An 8,947-nucleotide genomic window follows, 5' to 3' on the forward strand; every position below is an offset into this window, starting at 1 on the left:
AAGACACGGTGCATGAGTGTGATTATTTGTGTGTAAAAGACGGAGACAGAGATGGAGAGCTGTTGATGATGAGAGCTGTTAGTTGATCTCACGCTGATTCAAACTCATTTTGTAAATAATAAGTTTAACCTACTAGTAATTCTGTCACAGACTAGCGAGGGTAGCACAATTTAATCATCTAGTCGACTATAATCGCACACATCGCTAATACAAAGCCGACTGAAAATCGGCAAAGTATCTCTTTAATACTCTAATGTGTTTGCAAAGCTTTTACCGATAATGTCATACCAGGTCAGAGATACATTGTGGTCTATTATGCTTAAAAAGTGAAAAAGTCCACCGGGATGAGACGCATAAAAAAAAATATGTTTACTTTCTATTAACATTTAACCGAAATCTCTCCCAAAGTGCTTTTACTGCCAAAGAACTGACCTCTTTGCTGGTCTCCAGATGCAAACCCTGGTCTCTGGTGTCTTGTTCGTTGTACGCCCACTATTCACCTCGACCACCTGCCTGCGTCTTATGTGAGGCACAGAAATGTAGCATCTCCTACAGTGGAAAAAAAGCATGCATGCAGCAATTATACTTCTTCAAAACACATCTGCTAAGACAAAATAAGTATATTAATGTAATTTCTAGGAAAGATAAAGTCTGACATGATGAACTGTATCATTTGTTTCAGAAATTGCAGCATTTACAGTATTTGCGATTGGATTATATGTTTGGTCTCTTGTTTGTTTTTTTGTGTTATTTTCAGACATGGCCGTGAGCTTCAGAAGAAGTAGCAATCAGCAATGATAAAAAACACTACCAGCCAGTGAGGATAATGAGCAAAGATGCTCGAAATTCTCACAGTGCATTCTGGGGGCTGAATTTCACTACTGCACGACAACAATTTTGGAATCTGGACACACTAAAGTATGTTTGACTCCCTGGGCAGTTCTCTTTGTACTGATTTAGGGACCAGCCCAAGGCTCCCTGGGAGTCCTAAAGCTGCTAATGGCCACCAGCAGCAGCTCTGCTCCCATCGCCCCACCAGACCAAAGGGGTTTGAACCGAGCAACCAACATTCATACATCCAAAAGTTGGAACTTGGTGCTCTCGGGGCTAATTATTTGATATGATTTATTGTTTTGGGGGATGATAAAATATGTATATTCCCCCTGTAAACACTCCAGGTGCCCACTGTTAAGTTGTTGAAAGTTGTGTTCCTCTGTCAGCTAATTCAACATCGTTTACAACCCTAAAAAAACACAGAGATCAAACGGTACATTTAATGATCCACAATTTTGTGCAACAAACTTTTTTATTAAAGTTTATTTTACTGGGGTAATGTTTTTGTTTTTTTTCTAACTACATAAGGGTGGTTCTGGTTGTGCTGAGGTCCCTTCACCAACTTTTTTTTACTATACTTTCAATGGCGTCTATCATTTTGTGCATCAAAAACATTTCATATCTCAGTAATTTGCGTTGTTTATATGTAAAACGGGCTCTGTTCTGTATACCTCATAAAGTTCCTGCCCCCTTGTTCAGTCACATTTCTATTTTCTGCATTAAACTATCATAAATCTTTTTCAAAGTGTCTCTACCTGCGTACTTATGAAGCAAAATGTCACTTTCATAATCCTGTCCATTAACACAAACATGCAAATATAGAAATGCTTGTTTCATTATCACCATTACGAAGGTCAGACTGTAGCCTTTTCAAAACTTTGCATGGTGAGCTCACACAGCCCACACAACAAAATATCTATCCACGTAAAGTAAAACTTTTGATAAAGAGAGATTATTCCATTCAAGTCATTAAAAATATTTCAGTAAAGTCGTCAATCCTCTGCCCCAACAAGCAAAATCAATGTCTTTAATCAATGAAAAATGATCAACAAAATAATTTTTACATGAAAACCTCAAATTAAACATTCTTACTTGCCTGAAAAGCACAACTAATACGAGACAGTGTGTATCCACTGTGTATCCACTCAATTAAAAAAAAAACACTAGAAAGACATGAGAGTGAAAATAACAGAAAATGTAAACTGTGACTGACTCACATACATTTTTTTATTAATTCAAGATAACTATATAATTTTGAGGGGCAAAAAAACTATGAAAGTCATCAGTTCACCCTAAAATCCTGGAAACAAATCTATCCTCGATCCCCTCTTGCACTCAAGTGAACTAAAATGTCTGCAGCTTGTAAAAAATTAAGGGGTGAATAATGTAGGTGATTTCACTTGAAACATAACCTTTAAACTCATCTACAACTTTTTATTTTGTAGGATTCCATGTCAGGTAGGCGATGGCAGTATTACCAAGGTTGTCAGATTGGGTTTCTGAGTTCAGTCTCTCCAAAGTTTGGGCAAATGCTGACTATTTGGGCCTTGGGATTTCATTGCATCTTTCAAAAGTAGATGCGGCTTAGTGCACAGGAGACAATACAGAGCTGTGGTGAGATGCAGAGGGCTGTTGGCCTCCGCCCACACGTGTTCCTCACCTGTGTTGTTAGATTAAGAGGAGGAAGAGGAGGAGGAGGAGGAGGGGGGTGAAATGAATAAATTAGAGCACTAGCACACATGCAAACAAAGCATTTGCCAAATGAGATGCAAACACATATCTCTGACCCATAATATCACTCCTCAAGCTACTGTGACCCACCAGCTAAAGTGGAGTTGTATTAATAATGAATATAGAAATATTTCAGTGTTTTACAGGAGGACAGAAGAAAAGGACTTTGATATCAAAATACTGAGAGGTGCCTTTTTTAAACGCATATGACATATACTGAGAGATAACAATGGACAATTAAGACAGGGACAGGTTTAAAACATGGAAAATGTATTATCTATTTCACAGTGCAGGTTTAGCAGGTTACTGTTTTTAAACAGTATCCCCAACAAAAGTGAAAGTAAAAGCCAATACTAGATTCACTCACATTTTGAAACCAGCTTTGTCAGCTTGGCGTTTTGCCTCGCTATTTTTGTGGGGTTTTTTTAAACACTGTGTCTGTGATTCTTATAGCTTCCTCTAGGATGGGTGCTGCTCATGATGTTGGACCTGGTTGCTTCCTTTTTAGTAAATGTCCCGACCTCACCTGCACACTGTGCCCAAAAACATCCTGACCACAGCAAAGTTAGAAGAAAGTAAGAAAACACAGTGTCTTTGCAGATAAATACAACACCACACACTTGTAGTGGGTCATTAATGATGATTGAAAGAGACACTGTTGGGCTTGCTAGTCAAAAATGTAATTTATTACTTCGTATTCCTTTTAGAGTAATATCATTAATTAATATCACTACTTTTCCGTTACATCCCACACCTCTGTGTGAATGTCGGGGTAATTGCTGGTAAGTACAGATAAGGCTTCATAGCATACAAATGATTTTTTTCTACCAGGGGGTCTTCTGTTGTCTGTCACTGTATTTTCCTGGGGATCTTTCTAAAAGATGAAGAGTCATCATGGAGACAGGCACCATTTCATTCACCATATATCAAACCATAAGCGTTTTTGTTGCTTGAAGCCTGCAGAGATTAAAATCCATTTTTGGTTGTCTAGCCAATATAGGGCTACAACCAGCCACTGCGGCTGAGTTTCAAATGGTTGAGGTTTTTTGAAGTGGGGAGAGTCTTAATATCACTACCTGGAACAGCAATGTTCCTGTCATCTTTCCTCCCGACAAAATCAATCTCACTGGTTTGTTGCTTTGTGATGTGCATGTGTGACACTTACAACAATGAATCCAGAGATGTGGTTGATTATTTGATTTCAATTCAGTAAGGCGGTGGCAACAAAAGTAAGATTGTAACACGTTATTTGTTTTGGGGGTAACTGTAATATTGTTGTTGGAATTTTAGTATTAGTTCATTACACTACTTGTTGCTGGAGAAAGTCATATTTTTACTGTAATGCTGCCAAACACTGAGGAGAGACTACTTTAGTATGAGTCTATACACTGTTTTGAGGGGGAAATTCTCCATAGTCTAGTATATTAAAATCCAATCTAGGGCTGCACCATTATGGCCAAAATGATAATCATGATTATTTTGGTCAATATGAGATCACAATAAAATGACATGGTTAAGAAACAATGAGACAGTGTCGGCAGATCTGTGCATGGAGGGACCAATTTGACCTCTTGAAGACACTGATGATATGGCACAGTAAACAGTGACACTTTGCTCTGATGCCTGGCACATTACTGTGACTAAATGACTGCCTTTTTTGCATCAGTGTCTGCCAATACCAGTCAGTTTACCTTCCTGTTTATTTGCCGTTGTTACATTCTGTTTCTGATGTCTTGTTAATTTTCTTTTTTCTTTTTTTTAAGAACACGATTATTCATTGTTTTTTCACTTTTTTTTTGTCTGCAGTCGAAAAATTCAGGAGCGTTTTTCACTGGCTGCTGCAGGCTGCATGTGTGACAGCTCAAAGTGGAGGCTGGCTGTTAGTTTACAGAGCGTTTGGTTTGATATGCAGCTAAACTCCATGTAAGTGGAGCATTTAAAACATCAACATCGCAGATGATCATGTTAACTTAATTGTGGGAAACCAAAATCATGATCACAATTTATGTTCAATTAATTGTGCAGCCCTAATCTAATCTACTGCCAGAAGTGTGCACCCTATTTTGTAGGAACGACACTATTCACAAGACAAGAAGCTTAAATTTCACACAACCAGCTACATGTGAATGTGTCCCAATTAGAGCTTATTGTTTAACCAAATTCCACATAGAAACTTACTAATTTTAAAAAGGGATCTGTTCAAATTGATTTCCAACATGATTTTCATTTTGTTTTACCATAAAGAATTATTATTTTTCCAGCTGAAGGACAATCCTCTTGATGCAAGGACAGCTCAGAGATGACTTTGGTAAAAAGAGCTGAAGAAGACAATGGTGAGAAAATGCAGACAGCACCTCTATTAAAAATATTTTCTGTTGGATTTTCTAGATACAAGTGCAAAAGAAAGAAAATAATTATTGGTTTTCACAACACAAAGGTTGTCATACTGACTGAGAAGAGCTCCATAGAAACTGATAAGAGGAGGTAGGGTGGCGGCTGTAAGCTGCGTTCCAAGGTTCATTATTGTTGTTCAGACATGAACAGAGTAAGCACTTAAAAACTTGTAGGTGCAGTCATGGTCTAATTGGCAGTAAAGTATTTTGTTCATATTTATTTATCTATTTATTTGCTGACTTTTAGGGTCAGTGGAGCACAAAATTGCTGTGCAAATGTATATTATACACTACATGGCAGATTTATCATCTCCATGGCAACTGGTTTCCATTTTCTGTTGTTAAAGCAATTACCACACAATAAGGTCAAGAGCAAATGTAGGATAAAAGTGTAAAAGAGTCATGTTAAGTGAAAAGACACACACATATGGAAATGTGGAGGAAAGAGAACAAGGAAAAGTGACAACGCAGTTAATTTGTCTCACAAATAGCATCGCATCGTGCACATTCAACTTGCATAAACAAACTACACTGAAAAATAGATTCAACACTGAATGGGATTGTCTGGTTTAGACTGAACGGTCAGCTAAGCAATAAAGTAATGCTTGCATGACTTAAGTAACTAAATAACTGAGGTGACATTTCCGCCTCAGCTGTTTTTCTATTGACACAGTCCAGTGTGTGACCAGTGTGCTCATTTTGTTTCATGATTGGGATTGTAAACACATTGACCTGAAATGTTTTCCAGAGGAGAGGGCTGCTGTTTACTGGTGATGGATTTAGTTTTAAATAAACAGGGTGGTGGGTACGCACATCCAGAAAACTTTTACAGGTGCTAGATCAAAAAAATCAAACTAAAGAAAAAAACAGACAAAAGATCTGCACACTGTATAAAAAGCTCCCAGTAATGTTGTATTTTTTTAAGATTATTTTTTAAGCCTTATTGGATAGGACAGACTATGAGAGTGAAAGGGGGCAGAGAAAGGGGAAGACGTGCAGCAAAGGGCCAAAGTCAGACTCAAATCTGCAGCCACGGTAGCATGGACGAGATGGCGAAATCAATCATACCTCAATGTACTGCAGCTTGTTCCACATGGGATGAATAAAATGATCATATCGTGACCATCGAGTATAAACTGGCGTCATTATTTTTAAGCTATCAGCATGAAACATCTGCATTATTGCCACTCAGAGTGTTTTTTACCCAGACGTCAGTAATGCCTGCGGCTTCTGCTCATGTGACAATGTATGGAGAGAATTGATGAGATCACGTTGAACAGTGTTATGTGAACATGCTAGCTTATTTAGTTCGGGTCAGGTGTTAAGACTACAGTACAGACATTAACTGTACGCTAGCTGCCTCTGAAGCACTGACTGTGTGTATGGGAGCGTGTCAGAGTGTGAGTTTCTGCGGCAGCTTTTATTAGGAAGTGCTAGACTGATCCCAGGACTCACTCGTAAAGTCTTCTCTCTCCAATCTCTCTCTTCTTCCCTCTTGTCTGTGTACATTTTTGAAGGAGAGTCATAAATCCCCCGGGATGAGCACAAATCAGGACCAAGAATATTGCAATTACATGGTGTGCACCTTAGACCACCCACATCATCTATGTTTGCTGAAAATTTCAAAACTACTTTATCATCTAATCAGCCATTACAAGGTCAATTGGACTCACACTGGTCGGTGTCACAGAAACATTTCCCACAATACTTTGTCAAGTATTCGGTTGTATCAGTTTGGTTCATACATCAGTTTAGGAGTCACCGTTCAGTGTGAGCAGGGTTGCCACGGTATGAGATTTTTACAGACTGATAACCATCTCAGAGATTATCGCTGGATCACTGTATTACAGAATTACAGAATTGTTAGTATTACCTATTACAATATTTTTTGTTTTTAGGTGAGCTATGATTTAATTTAAATTTTAATAATAACTACAAAAAAGAAGGTCCATCCAGTTGCATTTTTTCCAATACTGTAGATAAGCAAATGCACATTGTAAGATAATCTTCAATTTTAATACTACGGTATACTTTGAAACCAGTATACTAGTACAACCATGACAGGGAGCTCAGTAAAGCAGGAAAACATATTGAGGAAAAGATGTTGATTTTCATTTGCGGCTGATACATGAACATTTACAGCCATAACATTTTATGATTTATATTGGAAATTAATAAAAACTTTAAAGCAATGTCAGCTTGTAAATGCTGAGTGTGTGAAAATAATAGGTTATTGATTCACAATCATGGCAGGTGGTTGTTATTGGTGTGTGTTTGTGAACGTACTGAGAAGTTGGAGTTGAGTGATGATACAGAAGGACTGCTGCCACTCGAGTGACATAATGCGTGATGGGACGACGACATGATCTTCCTCCTTGTTGCCCTGCAAAAAAGGATAAACAAGTAAGTTACACTAAACTAAAACTGCAAAAGCATATCAGGATCTCAGTTTCTGGTTGGGGCTGGCTGTGTGAAAATGTGAAATTTAACATTTAAGCATTTTTAGGAAAAATAACGAGAAGTAATATCAAATCGTACTTTTGATCCCGCAGAAAGAGCTCTCAAGTGGATGGTAAAAAGAAACTGGTAATCCTATGACTTCTAGAAATAAAGCAGACAAAAAATAACCTCCTGATACACTTTCAGTCACACTGACACTTTGCATTTTAAAATACACTTTGCAGAAATTAGCCTTTGAAGTCAGAGAGGAAGTGGGTTTTTATGGATTTTCAGTTTTGTTTTCAAGGAGAAAAGTGTTATTCATTAGTGGAGTTTGTAAATCATTATTTAATGTTTATAGAAGCCTCATCTGAAAAAGTTTGTGTGAAATAGTACTGGAGTTCAGCGGTCTGCAGTGGTCAAGCTGTGACGCGGCTCTCAGACTTAATGTAAACAATGACATACCGTGTATCAACAGATTTTTAATAAAGTGTGTTTGTAAAAAATGTTTGCAGTCTGCCGCATGTAACAAAACTAGTAGAGGAAAAAGAGGAAAGTAGTATTTTGAAACAACACACAAACTTCAACCTGAAAATGGATTTCCTGTTCATTAGAACCAGCATGTTCTAACTAGAGGAAGTACTTAATGAAACTAACAAGAGGAAACCAATTTAATGTGGCCCATGCTAGTGTCCACATTTAGAAAAATACAGAAATTTGTTACTTAGGAAGCACATATTAAAGGACTAATGGACAAGCAGAGCAGGACTGATTTTTTTTTTCCATCCCCAATGATGCAGAGGCCTGACTCATGCACTGAATAAGATTGTCAACAGGCATGTAATGATTCAGTTACCTCAGGTTGTTTTGCATTGCCTTTATATTAAATCCAATGTTTAGTTAAGTCGTAAGGATTTACAGAAATGCTGATATTAACTGGTGTACGTGATGTAACTAGAAAAAGGGCATCAGTGAGTTTAAAGAAGTCCATGTTGTCTTTTTGTTTAACATAGGCCTCGGTCAGTGGTCTCCGGGGTAAAGGTCCTTTCTCGCGCTTAATACTACCTATGGGGTCATAACATTAACCGTTGCTAAAAACTATATGTAAATACAGAGACTGAGAATGTAGCTTTTTTTAATAAAATTTTTTTAATAAGGCTGAATCCAGATCTGTGGCCTTCACCACACTTGCAGACGCAGGCACGTTTAAATGAAATCTGTGAGTGCTGAGGGCTTTCCAAATCTACAGTTCATCCAGCCCACAAGGGACCTCAAGCAGTCCAACTCAGGGTGCAGACCTCACCTGACTTTGCAGTTTAATTACCCACAATTCATAACAATACAGACATGATGCTCTAACTTCTTCCAAATGCCAACTAAAAAAAAACTAAACCTTATTATAAAGTACTATGTTAAAATGTTACTATAAGGTGTATAGATATGTGTGAATATCATTTAATTCAGTCACAAAGAAGCATACATCTGGGATTTATCTGCTGGGAGAGATGAGCAGACGAAGTATGACAGCAGCGATCACCATGGACATGTAA

This window comes from Plectropomus leopardus, chromosome 8 (genome assembly GCF_008729295.1).
Source record: "Plectropomus leopardus isolate mb chromosome 8, YSFRI_Pleo_2.0, whole genome shotgun sequence".
In the NCBI taxonomy this organism is placed as follows: domain Eukaryota; kingdom Metazoa; phylum Chordata; class Actinopteri; order Perciformes; family Serranidae; genus Plectropomus; species Plectropomus leopardus.